The sequence below is a fragment of the Drosophila suzukii genome, chromosome 3 (genome assembly GCF_043229965.1).
Source record: "Drosophila suzukii chromosome 3, CBGP_Dsuzu_IsoJpt1.0, whole genome shotgun sequence".
NCBI lineage: Eukaryota > Metazoa > Arthropoda > Insecta > Diptera > Drosophilidae > Drosophila > Drosophila suzukii.
Genome location: NC_092082.1, coordinates 51,784,303 through 51,805,543, shown reverse-complemented (window position 1 = coordinate 51,805,543; position 21,241 = coordinate 51,784,303). Strand labels below are relative to the sequence as shown.

Genomic DNA, 21,241 nt, shown 5'->3' with positions numbered 1-21,241 from the left:
AATCCCGCTGTAGACTTTCGATTTATTTTTTTGTTTTCCTTTTTATACCCTTGCAGAGGGTAATCTAATAGATTTTGGGCCATCGGGATGATGTCGGAGCGAGCCGGATCGGACTATCTCGTAAACTATCAAAGATAGAGGGTTGGCATTTAAGAATTAGATTCCTATTCTCGTACACAGCGCAAGTTTGTTAAGCTGATGTGCCACGCCCACTCTAACGTTCACAAGGCTAGAAAACTGTGTCGCCCACAGTTTTTGTGCTAGAAAAAAGTTTAACTGATATGTATTGGTTTTACCATTGATTGATTATATAATTTACTACTTGGAAATATTTCAGTCCACAATTTTCATCGAATTTCATTTTTTTTCAGTGTGTATCAAAAAGTTGAGCAGCGTGGTCGTTCTCTGTCGACCGCTGCTTTAAATCTATATCTGTGACTAGCAAAATATATTACAATTTCAGCGACGTATAAAACGTATATGAAACTGTAGAATAATTATACCCGTTACTCGTAAAGTAAAAGGGTATACTAGATTCGTCGGAAAGTATGTAACAGGCAGAAGGAAGTGTTTCCGACCCCATAAACTATATAAATTCGTGATCAGGGTCACTAGCCGAGTCGATCTAGTCATGTCCGTCTGTCCCTCCGTCCGGATGAACGCTGAGATCTCGGAAACTATAAGAGCTAGGCTATTGAGCTCCTGAGCTTATTACGCAGCGCAAGTTTGTTTCAGTAATGTGCCACGCCCACTCTACCGCCCACAAACCACCCAAAACTGTGGCTCCTACAGTTTTGATGCTAGAACAAAAATTTTAATTGAAATGTATTGCCCTCATCAATACCTATACCGATTAACCCAAGAAAAAGTTTGCCACCCCCACTTTAAGCCCACAAACTTCAAAAAATCGGAAATATGAGCGCGGATATCTCAGAAACTATAGAAGACAGAGAATTGGTATTTCAGATTTAGATTCCGTAGCCTTGTACGCAGTGTAAGTTTTTTACGCGAAGATGCCACGCCCAAAAATTTTAATTGAAATGTATTAGTCTTGTTAATACGATCGATTGATCCAAAAAAAGTTTACCACGCCCACAAACCGCCTAAGCCTGTGGCGCCCACAATTTTCATGCTAGAAAAAAATGTTAACTGAAATGAATTAGTCTCGTCAATACCTATCGATTGACCCCAAAAAAAGGGTTGCCATGCACACTCTAACGCCCATAACGCCTAAATCTGTCTACCGCCCACTTAACCATATATTGAGATCGCGGGTAGGTGGCTTATTTCAATCTCGCTTTACTGCTTGCATATCTCCATTTCCCTTTTGTTCCTTTTAGCTGAGTAACGGGTATCTGATAGTCGAGGTTCTCGACTAAAGCGTTCTCCCTTGATTCGTTTTATTTGCTCCTATATGTAGTTAAATTTAAAACAAGTCACAGGCAACCTACAGAGTGCGTGTAAGCGTGTCACAAAAAAAATGTATATTTATTTAAATCGTCTTCAGCATATAAAATAAAAAGTCCTCAAACATATGATATTTCATTTGGAAGTTTTTTCGTATACTCTTCTTTGGGGACAATATGCTATATTAAAGAAATTGTATTTCGAAGACGATTTTATTTTTAAAATCGATCTATTTTTTGGAATATTCCACGAAAGTAGAGCGTTTTTTCAAAAACCTTATTACACCCATAAAGTCCCTAAGACCATGAAACCAAAAAGGGACTCATACAAACCCACAAAAAAAGGGACACATATTTTTATTTTGGAAAGTCCCCCAAAATTTAGTTTTTGGCATAACTTTTGAACGGGGCATCGGATTTTCACATATTAGGTGTGTTCTTAGTAAGAACATAGAATAGTAGCCGGGTGCATTTGTCCCCCTCAGCCCAAATCTATCTTCATGCCAAAAATTGTCAAAAACGGACCAACCTTTAAGCAAATATAGAAATCGACACTAGGTTCTGAACATTCGCTTTGCTGCATGTCTCCTTCTCCATAGCACTTATCCTAGCTGAGTAACGGGCATTTGAAAATCGATAGCATCGACTATTGCGTTTTCTCTTGTTGTATCTGCATTCTAGCTTTGTGACTCCTGATCCAGGACCATAGTTAGCTTGTCGGTGATCTTGTTGTGCATCTTAGTACTAAACATAAGTGTTTTTGTGTATACGAATGTACATTCGACTTGAAAGCTTTCTGCACTTTGGCAACGAACTTATACGATTTTACTGTATCATCAGCAAAATGATTTCTTATGACAGACAGAATAAATCTTTTAACCCTTTTTATCTGACCACTCCTCCTAGGCACTTCGGAAGTTGTCCACACAAGCTGAATCGCATTTCCTTTTACAAATTCCTCGAATGCGCTTAAGGTAAACGCTGTTCCTCTATCAGTTACAATCCAAGAAGCAAATCCAAATACTTTGAACCAAGGACCGTAAATAATCATTCAATAACCTATACCAGTACATTTCTTATGCATCATAGTCTCAAATTCCAGATTAATTTTTTTTCCAATTTTTATTTAAAACTGGAATGCTAATCGTTTTTTTAGTTTTATATAAATCTGAAAAAGTAAGTATTATAATCTAATATAGTTGAGTTTTATTTTCAGCTCTAGAAATAATAATTATTTTATGAGTTTCACTTTCCGTCCGTATGAACGCTGAGATCTCAGAATCTATAAGAGCTAGAAAGTTGGGATCCTACGCAAGTTTATATCAGCAGGGTGCCGCACACACTCATAATTTAAATGAGTTTTTTTTATTATCAATACCACTCTACATGCCGAAAATTATTTAAGTTATCAATAAATAAATCGCAAATTCAATAGAGTGCGAGAGTAATGGAGATATATTCGTCGGCTGCCTACGAGGTTTTACTAACGTGCCACCTAGCTTTCATTCCTATAGACCCTATGTGGCGTGTTAGTGAAATCTCGTAAACAGCCGATAGGAATAAATGCTAGGTTCGTCGTTTTTGTGTGGTGTGCACTTCCTTTAGCTGAGAAACGGGTATCTGATAGTCGAGGCCGTTTACTTAAGCTTTTTCTCTTGGTTTTATTTCGATTAAAATTTTTTTGTTTTTCATTATTTTTTTTTAAATTTGGATTTTTTTTTATTTTTTAAGAGTATTGTGTCTTTACTCGTATCTTTTCCGGCTGACTTTCTAAAATGATAAAGAAGATAGATATGTGCTTCGAAAGGGCTTACTTTAGAACTGTGGAAACGATGGAGTAGCTCCAAAGATTCCAAAAACCGTATCGGAGTTTTTGTAAAAAAAAAATTTCGCTTTGAGTTATGACTATATGACTTCATTAAACTTTCTCAATTCCGCGAAACATTTAATCCAATCCAATAGATGAAGTATTTTAAATGCAAACATGTCCTATATTTATTATATTATTTCCATAATATTTTTCTGATCCTAATTGCAAGCTAAAATAACTAGAATTAAAAGAATCTTATGCCATAGTTTACTATCCTTTTTTCACAAATTAGAGCTATTTCTTCTGACGTTTTTTATATCATTTCCCCCTTCAAGATCCTGATTCAATAGTCACGCACGGAGTAGGATCGAAAATTTCAGTGGCTTAGCTGTTTGAAGATGAGCTAGATTTAATAATTTTACAAGTCATTATTCTTTCTATCGTCAGCATAAGCCCTTAAGTCTACAAACTTGACATTTTCGAGAAAACTAAAAAAACTTCAGAAAGGGAAATTGTTTGCTGTCTTAAGTTTAATAGTGTCAGATATCGATTTAATAGCCGCTTTTGTTGCTTTGCTTAATAGAAAGACTTAGGAAAAAGGTGTTTTTTTCTTAGTTTTGGACATATTTTTGTTTTTTTTGTTTTTTTTCCAAAGTTCCTTGATAACTTGAAACATTCCCGTCTGGCGTATAAAGGTCGTATGTTAGAAGTCCGTTTCCTTACATTTAATTAAATGCGGAAAGTCGTATAGGAAAGAAAATTATGGTTTTTCAATTTAAAAGAAGGAAGAACGCTATAGTCGAGTCCTCGACTATCAGATACCCGTTACTCAGCTAATGGGACCAAAGGGAAATGGAGATATGCAAGCAGCAAAGCGAGATTAAAATGCGCCACCTACCGGCGGTAGACAGATTTAAGCGTTATGGGCGTTAGAGAGGGCGTGGCAATTTTTTATCGATATCAATCGATAGGTATTGACAAGACCAATACATTTCAGTTAACATTTTTTATCTAGCATGAAAATTGTGGGCGCCACAGGTTTGGGCAGCTTGTGGGCGTTAGAGTGGGCGTGGCAAACTTTTTGGGTCAATCGATAGGTATTGATGAGAACAATACATTTCAGTTAAAATTTTTATTCTAGCATCAAAACTTTAGGAGCCACAGTTTTGGGAGGTTTGTGGGCGTTAGAGTGGGCGTGGAACTCTGCTGAAACAAACTTGCGCTGCGCAGGAATCTCACGAATCTGCATGCCTAATCCCAGTATTGTAGCTTGTACAGTTTCCAAAATCTCAGCGTTCATACGGACAGACGGACAGACGGACGGACGGACAGACGGACTTAGCTAGATCGACTCGGCTAGTGATCCTGATCAAGAATATATATACTTTATGGGGTCGGAAACGCGTCCTTCTGCCTGTTACATACTTTCCGACGATTCTAGTATACCCTTTTACTCTACGAGTAACGGGTATAAAAATGCGTTTGTTGCTCAAAGTTTTGTTCACAACTGCGTTAAAAAGGACCCTGGTCACAATACAATGACTTTTACCTTAATAACAAAGCTAGTTTGAATGTAAACATTTTCTTTTATAATGTCGCAAAGAACATTTTTATTAAACAAAATAGTTTAAAATTGTAGACCAACTTCAAAAGATGGATTTTATCAAAAACTCTTAAGTCTCTCGAGCAATTTTTTACTCGGCGCGGCGCGGCGCTTCGCTGCGGTGTTTTTACCGACTAGAGAAGTTTGCATGTAATTAAGTTGGCGCGGCGCGGTGCGTCACCGCGCGAACGCTCGAAGGAGCATATTGAATAATTATCGAATTTTATTTGACTTATTTTGACCATTTCCAATAAGTTTTAAACTTAATTTATAATTTTTTTTTGCAAAATTACACAAAGTATAGTTGTTTAAAACGCATATTGTACAAAATAAAAAAGAAAATTTGAAAATTTGAATTACCCGCCAGGCTACTGCAGCAATGAACAGCTGCTTGCGGCTGCTGAATTGGTTTACTTACATTTGTAAATTGTGTAACGAACACACTTTATGAGCGTTGTCCACCCTAACACCTCTGTCTACGCTTTGACCGGCCTGCTCAGGGAGATGGGTGTGGGTCTGTGTTAAGATGAAACAAGAGTGTCACAGAACTAACAATAGTAGACAGAGAGGGTAACGATAAGGATTTTTAACCCATCGGCTAAGATTCGGACGAGAGACTGTACCTATCGAAGACGGAGGCCCAGATGTTATTGGCGACCTTCTATACCCACCCTACCTGTGAAGTCTCATTAGACTCCACCCTTAAAACAACCGCTGCGCTACATCCTCTAAGGTGCCTTCAAAAGTTCACAAATTAATTCATCTTAAATTTCATTTAATACGGCAAATACGATAATATGGTTCATGGTTCTTAATACTACAAATCCTAACACTAAAGCCTTAAGACTAAGCGTTCTTTACGCCAAAAGACTCTCTATATGATCGAGTGTCAGTACAAGATTATCAAATATGAAAAGAAATGGATATTTTGTTTACGTTAAATGGTTACGAAACTGATTACATATTTTATCGACATGCGGCAAGCTTATTCAAAAATTACAGGAAATCACTTAGGCGGATTACGTTAAATTATATAAGTGCAAACGATTCTTATTTAATATTTATATCAATACGCGAATGTGGAAAAATTACATGTATATATTGGTACCAAAAGTGCGCGGGCTCAGACAAGAATGAACATATATGTAGGAATGTAAATGATTTACGGCTCTGCGGTACTTACGAACTCTCCAACGAAGTCAGCAGGCCTGATGACGATCGATGTGCGCTGTAGAATAATTTAATTTAGGTGTATATATGTCATACTATGTCGTAAGCACACACGCAAGTATAAAAGCTAAATAGGAATCGTAAATTAAATTAGAAACTTGTCGTACAAATATTTAGAAAAAGAAAATTAAACTACAATCGCTTTAGCGATACAAAAACGAGTTGGCAGTCCCGGCCAAAGTTAACTGGAAACCAGAATTGGGACTGAAATTCCAACTGGGATGCGGCGTCCGCCTCCGCTGTCTTGCCCGAATTACGCCGAATCGGCGCCGGTGCGTTTTTGCCCGAACTGCAACGTGATCTGACTTGTAGATCGTCGAGCGGACTTGGCAAAGTCAAAACCTCACGCGGGTTGACTGCGGCGATCCTTGAAGCCGCTTATGGTTTGCCGATGATGAAATTAATCCAGGTGTGGCAAAGAAGACAGATTCCTTTCATGCGGTGTGCGGTATAAGAATCCCAAATGGCGATTATGGCCTGGCGCTGAAGAAATGTATGGTTCCGCTGATGAATCGCTGCACGCGGCACCTGCTCCTTGCTGTGGGCATAGGGAGGACTGTAAAACTTCCGTCAATTCCGAGAATTTGCATGTGTCTCTGGTCACTGCTGTTTTCCAGGAATTACAATTAGATTTTTCCAATATATCGTCGAATAATCTTACCACCAATATTGGGAGTGATAACAGGTCGTACTGCTCAACCAAAATTCCTAGAATTTCACACGCGGATGTGTGGATGCGGACGGGTTTGAAAATTATAGCACTTTTTGCAGGGAACGAACCGATCTCGGGAGAAGCTTGCGACAAAGAGGAGGAAATCATGGCGTCAAAATCCATAAAAATGGTATTTTTGGTATTCTAGCGAGGATCGGATCCTTGCTACTGAAGGGTTGCATCGGGCTATTTATGTTAATTACCATGGGTATTCTCGTACACAGCGCAAGTTTGTTAAGCTGATGTGCCACGCCCACTCTAACGTTCACAAGGCTAGAAAACTGTGTCGCCCACAGTTTTTGTGCTAGAAAAAAGTTTAACTGATATGTATTGGTTTTACCATTGATTGATTATATAATTTACTACTTGGAAATATTTCAGTCCACAATTTTCATCGAATTTCATTTTTTTTCAGTGTGTATCAAAAAGTTGAGCAGCGTGGTCGTTCTCTGTCGACCGCTGCTTTAAATCTATATCTGTGACTAGCAAAATATATTACAATTTCAGCGACGTATAAAACGTATATGAAACTGTAGAATAATTATACCCGTTACTCGTAGAGTAAAAGGGTATACTAGATTCGTCGGAAAGTATGTAACAGGCAGAAGGAAGTGTTTCCGACCCCATAAACTATATAAATTCGTGATCAGGGTCACTAGCCGAGTCGATCTAGTCATGTCCGTCTGTCCCTCCGTCCGGATGAACGCTGAGATCTCGGAAACTATAAGAGCTAGGCTATTGAGCTCCTGAGCTTATTACGCAGCGCAAGTTTGTTTCAGTAATGTGCCACGCCCACTCTACCGCCCACAAACCACCCAAAACTGTGGCTCCTACAGTTTTGATGCTAGAACAAAAATTTTAATTGAAATGTATTGCCCTCATCAATACCTATCGAATAACCCAAGAAAAAGTTTGCCACCCCCACTTTAACGCCCACAAACTTCAAAAAATCGGAAATATGAGCGCGGATATCTCAGAAACTATAGAAGACAGAGAATTGGTATTTCAGATTTAGATTCCGTAGCCTTGTACGCAGTGTAAGTTTTTTACGCGAAGATGCCACGCCCAAAAATTTTAATTGAAATGTATTAGTCTTGTTAATACGATCGATTGATCCAAAAAAAGTTTACCACGCCCACAAACCGCCTAAGCCTGTGGCGCCCACAATTTTCATGCTAGAAAAAAATGTTAACTGAAATGAATTAGTCTCGTCAATACCTATCGATTGACCCCAAAAAAAGGGTTGCCATGCACACTCTAACGCCCATAACGCCTAAATCTGTCTACCGCCCACTTAACCATATATTGAGATCGCGGGTAGGTGGCTTATTTCAATCTCGCTTTACTGCTTGCATATCTCCATTTCCCTTTTGTTCCTTTTAGCTGAGTAACGGGTATCTGATAGTCGAGGTTCTCGACTAAAGCGTTCTCCCTTGATTCGTTTTATTTGCTCCTATATGTAGTTAAATTTAAAACAAGTCACAGGCAACCTACAGAGTGCGTGTAAGCGTGTCACAAAAAAATGTATATTTATTTAAATCGTCTTCAGCATATAAAATAAAAAGTCCTCAAACATATGATATTTCATTTGGAAGTTTTTTCGTATACTCTTCTTTGGGGACAATATGCTATATTAAAGAAATTGTATTTCGAAGACGATTTTATTTTTAAAATCGATCTATTTTTTGGAATATTCCACGAAAGTAGAGCGTTTTTTCAAAAACCTTATTACACCCATAAAGTCCCTAAGACCATGAAACCAAAAAGGGACTCATACAAACCCACAAAAAAAGGGACACATATTTTTATTTTGGAAAGTCCCCCAAAATTTAGTTTTTGGCATAACTTTTGAACGGGGCGTCGGATTTTCACATATTAGGTGTGTTCTTAGTAAGAACATAGAATAGTAGCCGGGTGCATTTGTCCCCCTCAGCCCAAATCTATCTTCATGCCAAAAATTGTCAAAAACGGACCAACCTTTAAGCAAATAAAGAAATCGACACTAGGTTCTGAACATTCGCTTTGCTGCATGTCTCCTTCTCCATAGCACTTATCCTAGCTGAGTAACGGGCATTTGAAAATCGATAGCATCGACTATTGCGTTTTCTCTTGTTGTATCTGCATTCTAGCTTTGTGACTCCTGATCCAGGACCATAGTTAGCTTGTCGGTGATCTTGTTGTGCATCTTAGTACTAAACATAAGTGTTTTTGTGTATACGAATGTACATTCGACTTGAAAGCTTTCTGCACTTTGGCAACGAACTTATACGATTTTACTGTATCATCAGCAAAATGATTTCTTATGACAGACAGAATAAATCTTTTAACCCTTTTTATCTGACCACTCCTCCTAGGCACTTCGGAAGTTGTCCACACAAGCTGAATCGCATTTCCTTTTACAAATTCCTCGAATGCGCTTAAGGTAAACGCTGTTCCCTATCAGTTACAATCCAAGAAGCAAATCCAAATACTTTGAACCAAGGACCGTAAATAATCATTCAATAACCTATACCAGTACATTTCTTATGCATCATAGTCTCAAATTCCAGATTAATTTTTTTTCCAATTTTTATTTAAAACTGGAATGCTAATCGTTTTTTTAGTTTTATATAAATCTGAAAAAGTAAGTATTATAATCTAATATAGTTGAGTTTTATTTTCAGCTCTAGAAATAATAATTATTTTATGAGTTTCACTTTCCGTCCGTATGAACGCTGAGATCTCAGAATCTATAAGAGCTAGAAAGTTGGGATCCTACGCAAGTTTATATCAGCAGGGTGCCGCACACACTCATAATTTAAATGAGTTTTTTTTATTATCAATACCACTCTACATGCCGAAAATTATTTAAGTTATCAATAAATAAATCGCAAATTCAATAGAGTGCGAGAGTAATGGAGATATATTCGTCGGCTGCCTACGAGGTTTTACTAACGTGCCACCTAGCTTTCATTCCTATAGACCCTATGTGGCGTGTTAGTGAAATCTCGTAAACAGCCGATAGGAATAAATGCTAGGTTCGTCGTTTTTGTGTGGTGTGCACTTCCTTTAGCTGAGAAACGGGTATCTGATAGTCGAGGCCGTTTACTTAAGCTTTTTCTCTTGGTTTTATTTCGATTAAAATTTTTTTGTTTTTCATTATTTTTTTTTAAATTTGGATTTTTTTTTTATTTTTTAAGAGTATTGTGTCTTTACTCGTATCTTTTCCGGCTGACTTTCTAAAATGATAAAGAAGATAGATATGTGCTTCGAAAGGGCTTACTTTAAAACTGTGGAAACGATGGAGTAGCTCCAAAGATTCCAAAAACCGTATCGGAGTTTTTGTAAAAAAAAAATTTCGCTTTGAGTTATGACTATATGACTTCATTAAACTTTCTCAATTCCGCGAAACATTTAATCCAATCCAATAGATGAAGTATTTTAAATGCAAACATGTCCTATATTTATTATATTATTTCCATAATATTTTTCTGATCCTAATTGCAAGCTAAAATAACTAGAATTAAAAGAATCTTATGCCATAGTTTACTATCCTTTTTTCACAAATTAGAGCTATTTCTTCTGACGTTTTTTATATCATTTCCCCCTTCAAGATCCTGATTCAATAGTCACGCACGGAGTAGGATCGAAAATTTCAGTGGCTTAGCTGTTTGAAGATGAGCTAGATTTAATAATTTTACAAGTCATTATTCTTTCTATCGTCAGCATAAGCCCTTAAGTCTACAAACTTGACATTTTCGAGAAAACTAAAAAAACTTCAGAAAGGGAAATTGTTTGCTGTCTTAAGTTTAATAGTGTCAGATATCGATTTAATAGCCGCTTTTGTTGCTTTGCTTAATAGAAAGACTTAGGAAAAAGGTGTTTTTTTCTTAGTTTTGGACATATTTTTGTTTTTTTTGTTTTTTTTCCAAAGTTCCTTGATAACTTGAAACATTCCCGTCTGGCGTATAAAGGTCGTATGTTAGAAGTCCGTTTCCTTACATTTAATTAAATGCGGAAAGTCGTATAGGAAAGAAAATTATGGTTTTTCAATTTAAAAGAAGGAAGAACGCTATAGTCGAGTCCTCGACTATCAGATACCCGTTACTCAGCTAATGGGACCAAAGGGAAATGGAGATATGCAAGCAGCAAAGCGAGATTAAAATGCGCCACCTACCGGCGGTAGACAGATTTAAGCGTTATGGGCGTTAGAGAGGGCGTGGCAATTTTTTATCGATATCAATCGATAGGTATTGACGAGACCAATACATTTCAGTTAACATTTTTTATCTAGCATGAAAATTGTGGGCGCCACAGGTTTGGGCAGCTTGTGGGCGTTAGAGTGGGCGTGGCAAACTTTTTGGGTCAATCGATAGGTATTGATGAGAACAATACATTTCAGTTAAAATTTTTATTCTAGCATCAAAACTTTAGGAGCCACAGTTTTGGGAGGTTTGTGGGCGTTAGAGTGGGCGTGGAACTCTGCTGAAACAAACTTGCGCTGCGCAGGAATCTCACGAATCTGCATGCCTAATCCCAGTATTGTAGCTTGTACAGTTTCCAAAATCTCAGCGTTCATACGGACAGACGGACAGACGGACGGACGGACAGACGGACTTAGCTAGATCGACTCGGCTAGTGATCCTGATCAAGAATATATATACTTTATGGGGTCGGAAACGCGTCCTTCTGCCTGTTACATACTTTCCGACGATTCTAGTATACCCTTTTACTCTACGAGTAACGGGTATAAAAATGCGTTTGTTGCTCAAAGTTTTGTTCACAACTGCGTTAAAAAGGACCCTGGTCACAATACAATGACTTTTACCTTAATAACAAAGCTAGTTTGAATGTAAACATTTTCTTTTATAATGTCGCAAAGAACATTTTTATTAAACAAAATAGTTTAAAATTGTAGACCAACTTCAAAAGATGGATTTTATCAAAAACTCTTAAGTCTCTCGAGCAATTTTTTACTCGGCGCGGCGCGGCGCTTCGCTGCGGTGTTTTTACCGACTAGAGAAGTTTGCATGTAATTAAGTTGGCGCGGCGCGGTGCGTCACCGCGCGAACGCTCGAAGGAGCATATTGAATAATTATCGAATTTTATTTGACTTATTTTGACCATTTCCAATAAGTTTTAAACTTAACTTATAATTTTTTTTTGCAAAATTACACAAAGTATAGTTGTTTAAAACGCATATTGTACAAAATAAAAAAGAAAATTTGAAAATTTGAATTACCCGCCAGGCTACTGCAGCAATGAACAGCTGCTTGCGGCTGCTGAATTGGTTTACTTACATTTGTAAATTGTGTAACGAACACACTTTATGAGCGTTGTCCACCCTAACACCTCTGTCTACGCTTTGACCGGCCTGCTCAGGGAGATGGGTGTGGGTCTGTGTTAAGATGAAACAAGAGTGTCACAGAACTAACAATAGTAGACAGAGAGGGTAACGATAAGGATTTTTAACCCATCGGCTAAGATTCGGACGAGAGACTGTACCTATCGAAGACGGAGGCCCAGATGTTATTGGCCACCTTCTATACCCACCCTACCTGTGAAGTCTCATTAGACTCCACCCTTAAAACAACCGCTGCGCTACATCCTCTAAGGTGCCTTCAAAAGATCACAAATTAATTCATCTTAAATTTCATTTAATACGACAAATACGATAATATGGTTCATGGTTCTTAATACTACAAATCCTAACACTAAAGCCTTAAGACTAAGCGTTCTTTACGCCAAAAGACTCTCTATATGATCGAGTGTCAGTACAAGATTATCAAATATGAAAAGAAATGGATATTTTGTTTACGTTAAATGGTTACGAAACTGATTACATATTTTATCGACATGCGGCAAGCTTATTCAAAAATTACAGGAAATCACTTAGACGGATTACGTTAAATTATATAAGTGCAAACGATTCTTATTTAATATTTATATCAATACGCGAATGTGGAAAAATTACATGTATATATTGGTACCAAAAGTGCGCGGGCTCAGACAAGAATGAACATATATGTAGGAATGTAAATGATTTACGGCTCTGCGGTACTTACGAACTCTCCAACGAAGTCAGCAGGCCTGATGACGATCGATGTGCGCTGTAGAATAATTTAATTTAGGTGTATATATGTCATACTATGTCGTAAGCACACACGCAAGTATAAAAGCTAAATAGGAATCGTAAATTAAATTAGAAACTTGTCGTACAAATATTTAGAAAAAGAAAATTAAACTACAATCGCTTTAGCGATACAAAAACGAGTTGGCAGTCCCGGCCAAAGTTAACTGGAAACCAGAATTGGGACTGAAATTCCAACTGGGATGCGGCGTCCGCCTCCGCTGTCTTGCCCGAATTACGCCGAATCGGCGCCGGTGCGTTTTTGCCCGAACTGCAACGTGATCTGACTTGTAGATCGTCGAGCGGACTTGGCAAAGTCAAAACCTCACGCGGGTTGACTGCGGCGATCCTTGAAGCCGCTTATGGTTTGCCGATGATGAAATTAATCCAGGTGTGGCAAAGAAGACAGATTCCTTTCATGCGGTGTGCGGTATAAGAATCCCAAATGGCGATTATGGCCTGGCGCTGAAGAAATGTATGGTTCCGCTGATGAATCGCTGCACGCGGCACCTGCTCCTTGCTGTGCGCAGAGGGAGGACTGTAAAACTTCCGTCAATTCCGAGAATTTGCATGTGTCTCTGGTCACTGCTGTTTTCCAGGAATTACAATTAGATTTTTCCAATATATCGTCGAATAATCTTACCACCAATATTGGGAGTGATAACAGGTCGTACTGCTCAACCAAAATTCCTAGAATTTCACACGCGGATGTGTGGATGCGGACGGGTTTGAAAATTATAGCACTTTTTGCAGGGAACGAACCGATCTCGGGAGAAGCTTGCGACAAAGAGGAGGAAATCATGGCGTCAAAATCCATAAAAATGGTATTTTTGGTATTCTAGCGAGGATCGGATCCTTGCTACTGAAGGGTTGCATCGGGCTATTTATGTTAATTACCATGGGTAATGTCTTCTAGGAATGCCAACTTGGCCGAAAATACTGACTCCCACAACCACAGTTTTGATTTTTAGTCCCTGTGACTAATAATAAAAACTGAAAAAGGAGTCAGGAGGGATCACCAGATGTCCTTGGCATGGAATTTACCAAGCTCTTTGCCGTTCATGTCTTCCAGAACTTATAATGATTGACCAAGTTTCTCCTTAACTCTCGCTTTTGTTCCGACTGGTGCTAGCTTTGCGTTGAAATGATTGGCAGCATTGCTCAGCGCAAAGTTCCGTTTTGTCACCTCTTGACCTACTTCGAACGATCTAGGCTTCGTACGTAGGTTATATGTGCGCAGGTTCGTCTCATAAGCTTTGCTCAGATGTTTATGGATGCTTGCACGAATTTTCTGACACTCGTCAGTCCTTGAAAGGTTGACATCACCTTCGGCGAGTAAACCCAACTTGCGCAACAGTTTATAGTCCTGGCCGTGTGAGATCATATGTTGCCCAAAAACAACTTGGTACGGTGATACACCGATAGACTGATGAAGGAAGTTACGAAGTGAGCAATTGATGCTGCTGAGGAAAACATCCCATTCACGCTGGTCCGAACGAATGTAAGCTCTTAAAGCCGCGTTGATTGAACGGTGCGGAGCATAGGTGCCTGTGAACATGTGGCGCACGCCATATTTCGAGAGGAAGTCAGAGAAGTCACGGCTTTTAAACTGAGTGCCGTTGTCACTCACGACTGTCTCGGGCACATTAAAGCAGGGAAAGATTTCGTCCTGCAGTATACTGATTATCACTTTAGTGGTGAACTTTTTCACTGGCTTTAGAAAAGTGAATTTTGAAAAGTGATCCAGGATAATCAATATGCCTATGTTTCCAGACTTGGAACGCGGAAATGGGCCAATAAAATCCAGATAGAGTCGTTGAAATATCCTTTCGCTATGCACTTGAGCGCCCATAGGTGGTTTCAAGGAATGCGTAGGATGCTTTGTAGTGAGGCACGTCTCGCAGTTGCGTATGTAGTCCCGCACTTTGATTACCATGTTTGACCAGTAAAAGCGGCGGCGAATGCGCTCTAGGCATTTGGTCATTCCACAATGCGCAGATGATGGTTGGTCATGGGCGGCACTAATTACGCTTTGGCGTAACGATTCGGGTACGAACAATTTCCAGCAATCGTCTGGTGAAGTGTCAATTGAATTGGGAAATGCTGCACGGTGATAGATAAAGTCGTCGACTACTTGGAAATCAGGTAGCTGTGAGGACGAGAATTTGTTCCGGAGTGCAGAATATTCTTCCGATTGGAAAGCATCTGATGCAAGATCGATTTCAGGGTGAACTTTAAAATTCAGCGCAGCAACATCAACGTCCTCGAAAGCACGGGATAGAGCATCCGCCACGACATTTTCACATCCTTTACGATGCTCGATTTCAAAGGAGTAACCCTGAAGTTTGATAGCCCATCTGGCCAGTCTACCGCTTAAATCAGATTGATTCATAAGCCAACGCAAACTGGAGTGGTCAGTAACTACTTTGAAAGAATGTCCATCAATATACATCCTGAACTTTTTTATTGCCAAGACTACAGCCATGCATTCAAGTTCTCTAACTGTATAGTTACGTTGGGCTTTGTTAAGTTTTTTGGACATGAATGCTATTGGTCGTTCGCAACCAGATTGGTCACATTGGGCCAGAACTGCGCCAACACCATGTAGTGAGGCATCGCACTGCAGAATGAACGGTTTCTCATAATCGGGGTGAACGAGACATGGGGCAGAACATAACTTGGCCTTGATGTTCTCAAAGGCCTCTTGAGCATGTTCATTCCATTGAAAGTCTTTGCCACTTATCAACTCTGTTAGGTGGAATATGACTGAGGAATAGTTTGAAATGAAGCGCTGGTACCAACCAGTCATACCAAGAAATCTTCTCAGCTGTTTTTGAGTTTTTGGTATCGGGAATTCACTGACAGCGCTAATCTTGTTTGGATTAACTTGAAGTGTTCCTTCTCCAACCAAATATCCCAAGTATATCTCTTTTCAGACAGAACTGACTTTTCTGGACGTTAATTGTCAATCCTGCTTTCCTCAGCTGGGTGGCTACCTCAGAAAGGTGTAGAAGATGGTCTTCAAAGCTGCTTGACAACACCAAAAGGTCATCAAGGTAGACTAGAACGTGCGACTTCAGCTGATACGGTATTACAAGGTCCATTAAACGGCACATGGTTTGCGGTGCGTTGGTCAAACCAAATGGCATCCTTTTGAATTGGTACAGCGGACGGTTTGGTATCGTGAACGCTGTCTTTGCACGGGACTCTTGATCTAGGCAAATTTGCCAAAACGCATCCTTGAGATCTATTTTAGAAATGCAATGCACTGGCGGGAGACGACTAAGCAGACCTTCCATAATAGGAATCGGGTAAGCATCCTTAATGGTAACTGCATTAAGTTTCCTCGCATCGAGGCAGAAACGTACCTTGCCTGGTTTGACGTGCAAGGTAACCGGAGAAGACCAAGGCGATGATGGTGCCTCTTCTATGACGTCCATTTCAATCATGCGATCGATTTCGACACACAAATCTGGTCAATCTGGTCAAACCTAAGCCCTCACTTTCGAATGATGGAAAGAAGTCGATTACCTTTTTCAGCTTTGATTTCTGTGCGTTGGATAAACAGGTGTGAGAGGGGTCGTCCTCGGGTTTGTATTCAATTTCGTTAACTGAAAACGAAAGTTGGATGGAAATGCCAAAGGTTTCCCAGAAATCCATGCCGCATATCACGCTGTGTTGAATAGAGGGTACTATTCAAAATTCAAATTTTGAATCTATAGAGTTGTACGTCAAGGGAATGGAGATTGTGCCTGCCACGGATTGTGTTTGGCCGTCTGCAGTACGGACTACGCTTTTGAATTTGTTATACAGTTTGTCAGATATTATTTGTTGGGCAAGCTTTCCACCAATAACACTTTTGTTGGCTCCGCTGTCTAAGAGAGCTGAATATTCGAGGCCGAAAATCTGCACCATTGTGAAAGGCCGGATGTCATTCTTTTTGTGGATGATTGATGAGATAATGCAAAGGTTAAAAGCTCGTTTGCGCATCCAGAATTTACGTATACGCAAGGTAGAACGACGTTTGTAAGCAAAGATAGAATTGACACTAACAGGTTTAAGCCTTCGTTTAAGATACTCTTGCAAGCACAGGTGATATGGATTGAACGCTTTAGTAGTCGGTTCATCAGGTTTGGGAGTAGACTAATCAGGTAAATTATCCGTTGCCGCAGCATCCGGAGTACTAAGAATATCCAAGGCTAACGGCGGACATTCATTTTGCGAATGTCCTGCTTGGAGTTTTCCGATACCGATTTACATTTTGCACAATTTGGTTTACATACATCGGGTATGCCGCAACCGTAACAGAAAATACGGCGAGGTTTTAGACAATCATGGTACCTGTGACCTGTTCCATCACAGTTCCATCATATGAATTTGTCTGCAGGCTTAATTGCGCAGACTTCGCCCTCGAACTCGGCTTCGTCTTCGGACTGATCTTCAGAGTCGTATTCGTGAAGAATTGTGTTGACAAACCGTTTTGTTACATTAGGGCGTTGAATTGGCTTCGATCGAGTGCTACGATAAAATTCTTCGTGGCGGTGACACGCCTCACGCAAAGCTTCCAAAGAAGGGGTGTCAACATGCAGTAACTCAAGTTTCAAGTCTGGCTTAAGATTGTGGCGCACTTCGCTGGCTAGCTCACTATCATGCATGGGCTCTCGGAGGGAATTAGCTATGATAAACATTGCGTCAAGAAAGTCGTCAAAACTTTAGTTTGAACCCTGCTTACGACGACGCATGGCACTTTTTATTTCACGGTCTGATCTCTGATCTGAGTATCTCTCCTTTAAGCGTCTGCATAATACATGCCAGTTCATGTCATCTACCGACCTATGAACACGCCAGTAAAAAGATAGAGCAGGACCTGCAAATAGCAAATTTGCAAACTGCGACAACAAATCGAAATTTCCGTTTAGGCTTTGTGTAGTGAGACAGTTTACACGGTATATAAAATCGTCAATTGCGATGTCGTCAGCTGACCCACTGAATTTGATTCGCCAGTTGGAAATCACATTTGAAATTCTGTCAGGACGATCCAAAGAAAGATCGCTGCGATCGCTTCGCACATCCGGAGAGTTCCTAACTCGCTGACTGTTTTGACCCTGATTGTTCTGGAAATCGACTTGTCCTGAATTGCTATGGAATTCGTGATGCGTATTGTTATCCACAAACGTAGACCTATTTAATTGGCTAAACATCTGAGTCATTTTTTCTGTGATTGTATCTGTCATGGTTACTTGAAATGTTTTCTGGTTGTCTAGCATGCTTTTTTGAAATGCTCGCATTTGATTCGCAAGACTTTGCTGATCTGGGTGTTCGGATACATCTGAGTCATTAGTTTGCCTATTGTAATGCTGGAGATTCGAGTTGCCATTCTGAGAGACGATAATATTGTTCTGATTATCGGCGTTACGAGACCTAGATCTGGTCATCATTCGATTTTGCATACTGGAATTCGGGTTAGATACCGTCTGGGACTGAGAACATGGTTGAGAACATGTTGGACAAGTGTTGTTTTCCTGCAGCCAGTTTTGTAGACAAGCCTTATGAAAGCAATGTTTACAAGCAGTTTCAATTAAATCCAATTCGAAAACTACTGCGTTGCAGAGGGTGCACGTCACTGAGTCATCATCACCTAGAAAAACTAGGTTCTCGTTGCTGTGCCTAACCGACATTTTTAAAACCTAATAAACAACCAACTAATCTCAAAAACTTAAAAAGAGAAATAGAAGATATACGATATGTGATAGAAATATACCATATGCGATAGAAATGTACGATATGCGATCGAAGTATACTATAATCATTCAACAATGACAAGACGAGAAAGATCCTTGAGAAATGCGGTAGTATCATAAAAATAAGAGGGGCTTATCCTGAGGAGTAATGTAGCAGCAGGTTGATTTTCGTTCGATAGGTACTAATTATTAACTGAAAATGTTTGCGGAATTAATTATATAAAAATAGTATTTTGAGGTCTAACCAATCAAAAGAGGGACTAGCCGAATTTTTCCAGCTAGAACAAATCTCGATTTTAATTGGATAGAAGATGTGGTTTGAAAACTGAAAACTTGGTAAAGAACCGACCTTAAATCAGAACTAAAATTCCGAAGTATCAAATAATCAAAATGGAATGTTTTTAACTATAATGTCCGAGTATGACCGAACTGATAAAAAAACATGTAACAAAAGTATAACATTTCTGCTGGTATGGCTCCGAATCTATCCAGAGTACCATCAAATCCAAGTCAAAAATGAAATACTAACTGAAACTACAATTTTACAAAAATGGATGGATTGAAATATTTTCGGGAAGCTCGGCTGTCAAACGACAGATGCCTGATCAGGCATCGGGCTTGCTCCATTGTTGGGCGCCATTTAATTCTGTAACGAACACACTCTATGAGCGTTGTCCACCCTAACACCTCTGTCTACGCTTTGACCGGCCTGCTCAGGGAGATGGGTGTGGGTTTGTGTTAAGATGAAACAAGAGTGTCACAGAACTAACAATAGTAGGCAGAGAGACGGTAACGATAAGGATTTTTAACCCATCGGCTAAGATTCGAACGAGAGACTGTACCTATCGAAGACGGAGGCCCAGATGTTATTGGCCACCTTCTATACCCACCCTACCTGTGAAGTCTCATTAGACTCCACCCTTAAAACAACCGCTGCGCTACATCCTCTAAGGTGCCTTCAAAAGATCACAAATTAATTCATCTTAAATTTCATTTAATACGGTAAATACGATAATATGGTTCATGGTTCTTAATACTACAAATCCTAACACTAAAGCCTTAAGACTAAGCGTTCTTTACGCCAAAAGAATCTCTATATGATCGAGTGTCAGTACAAGATTATCAAATATGAAAAGAAATGGATATTTTGTTTACGTTAAATGGTTACGAAACTGATTACATATTTTATCGATATGCGGCAAGCTTATTCAAAAATTACAGGAAAACACTTATGCGGATTACGTTAAATTACATGTGCAAACGATTCTTATTTAATATTTATATCAATACGCGAATGTGAAAAAATTACATGTATATATTGGTACCAAAAGTGCGCGGGCTCAGACAAGAATGAACATATATGTAGGAATGTAAATGATTTACGGCTATGCCGTACTTACGAACTCTCCAACGAAGTCAGCAGGCCTGATGACGATCGATGTGCGCTGTAGAATAATTTAATTTAGGTGTATATATGTCATACTATGTCGTAAGCACACACGCAAGTATAAAAGCTAAATAGGAATCGTAAATTAAATTAGAAACTTGTCGTACAAATATTTAGAAAAAGAAAATTAAACTACAATCGCTTTAGCGATACAAAAACGAGTTGGCAGTCCCGGCCAAAGTTAACTGGAAACCAGAATTGGGACTGAAATTCCAACTGGGATGCGGCGTCCGCCTCCGCTGTCTTGCCCGAATTACGCCGAATCGGCGCCGGTGCGTTTTTGCCCGAACTGCAACGTGATCTGACTTGTAGATCGTCGAGCGGACTTGGCAAAGTCAAAACCTCACGCGGGTTGACTGCGGCGATCCTTGAAGCCGCTTATGGTTTGCCGATGATGAAATTAATTCAGGTGTGGCAAAGAAGACAGATTCCTTTCATGCGGTGTGCGGTATAAGAATCCCAAATGGCGATTATGGCCTGGCGCTGAAGAAATGTATGGTTCCGCTGATGAATCGCTGCACGCGGCACCTGCTCCTTGCTGTGCGCAATTCCGAGAATTTGCACGTGTCTCTGGTCACTGCTGTTTTCCAGGAATTACAATTAGATTTTTCCAATATATCGTCGAATAATCTTACCACCAATATTGGGAGTGATAACAGGTCGTACTGCTCAACCAAAATTCCTAGAATTTCACACGCGGATGTGTGGATGCGGACGGGTTTGAAAATTATAGCACTTTTTGCAGGGAACGAACCGATCTCGGGAGAAGCTTGTGACAAAGAGGAGGAAATCATGGCGTCTAGAGTGGATGTAGGATGCACAAAATCCCCAAAATCCATAAAAATGGTATTTTTGGTATTCTAGCGAGGATCGGATCCTTGCTACTGAAGGGTTGCATCTGGGCTATTTATGTTAATTACCATGGGTAATGTCTTAACTAGGAATGCCAACTTGGCCGAAAATACTGACTCCCACAATTGTCATGAATTTTAAAATCAAGCCGAATTGCCATCAGCTCGAATTCTTGGTCTAGAGTACTTGCGTAGACAAAAACTTCGAGAAGCTAGGATGCAGAGGAGAATCCTTAAAAGCTCCTTCGATTTTCTTTAGCAAACAGATGGAGCGTAAGATAATTTAAAGTTTTATTTTCCGCTGGAACTTTAAATATTGTTGTAACTTTTAA

The 21,241-nt window shown here is 39.5% G+C and overlaps 1 protein-coding gene across 9 annotated transcripts in view; it reads left to right on the top strand.

Annotated features, from left to right (window-relative positions):
* LOC139352897 (uncharacterized) overlaps positions 1-21,241 on the top strand; it is a 208,582-nt gene that overhangs the window by 135,659 nt on the left and 51,682 nt on the right. The window lies entirely within an intron of this gene.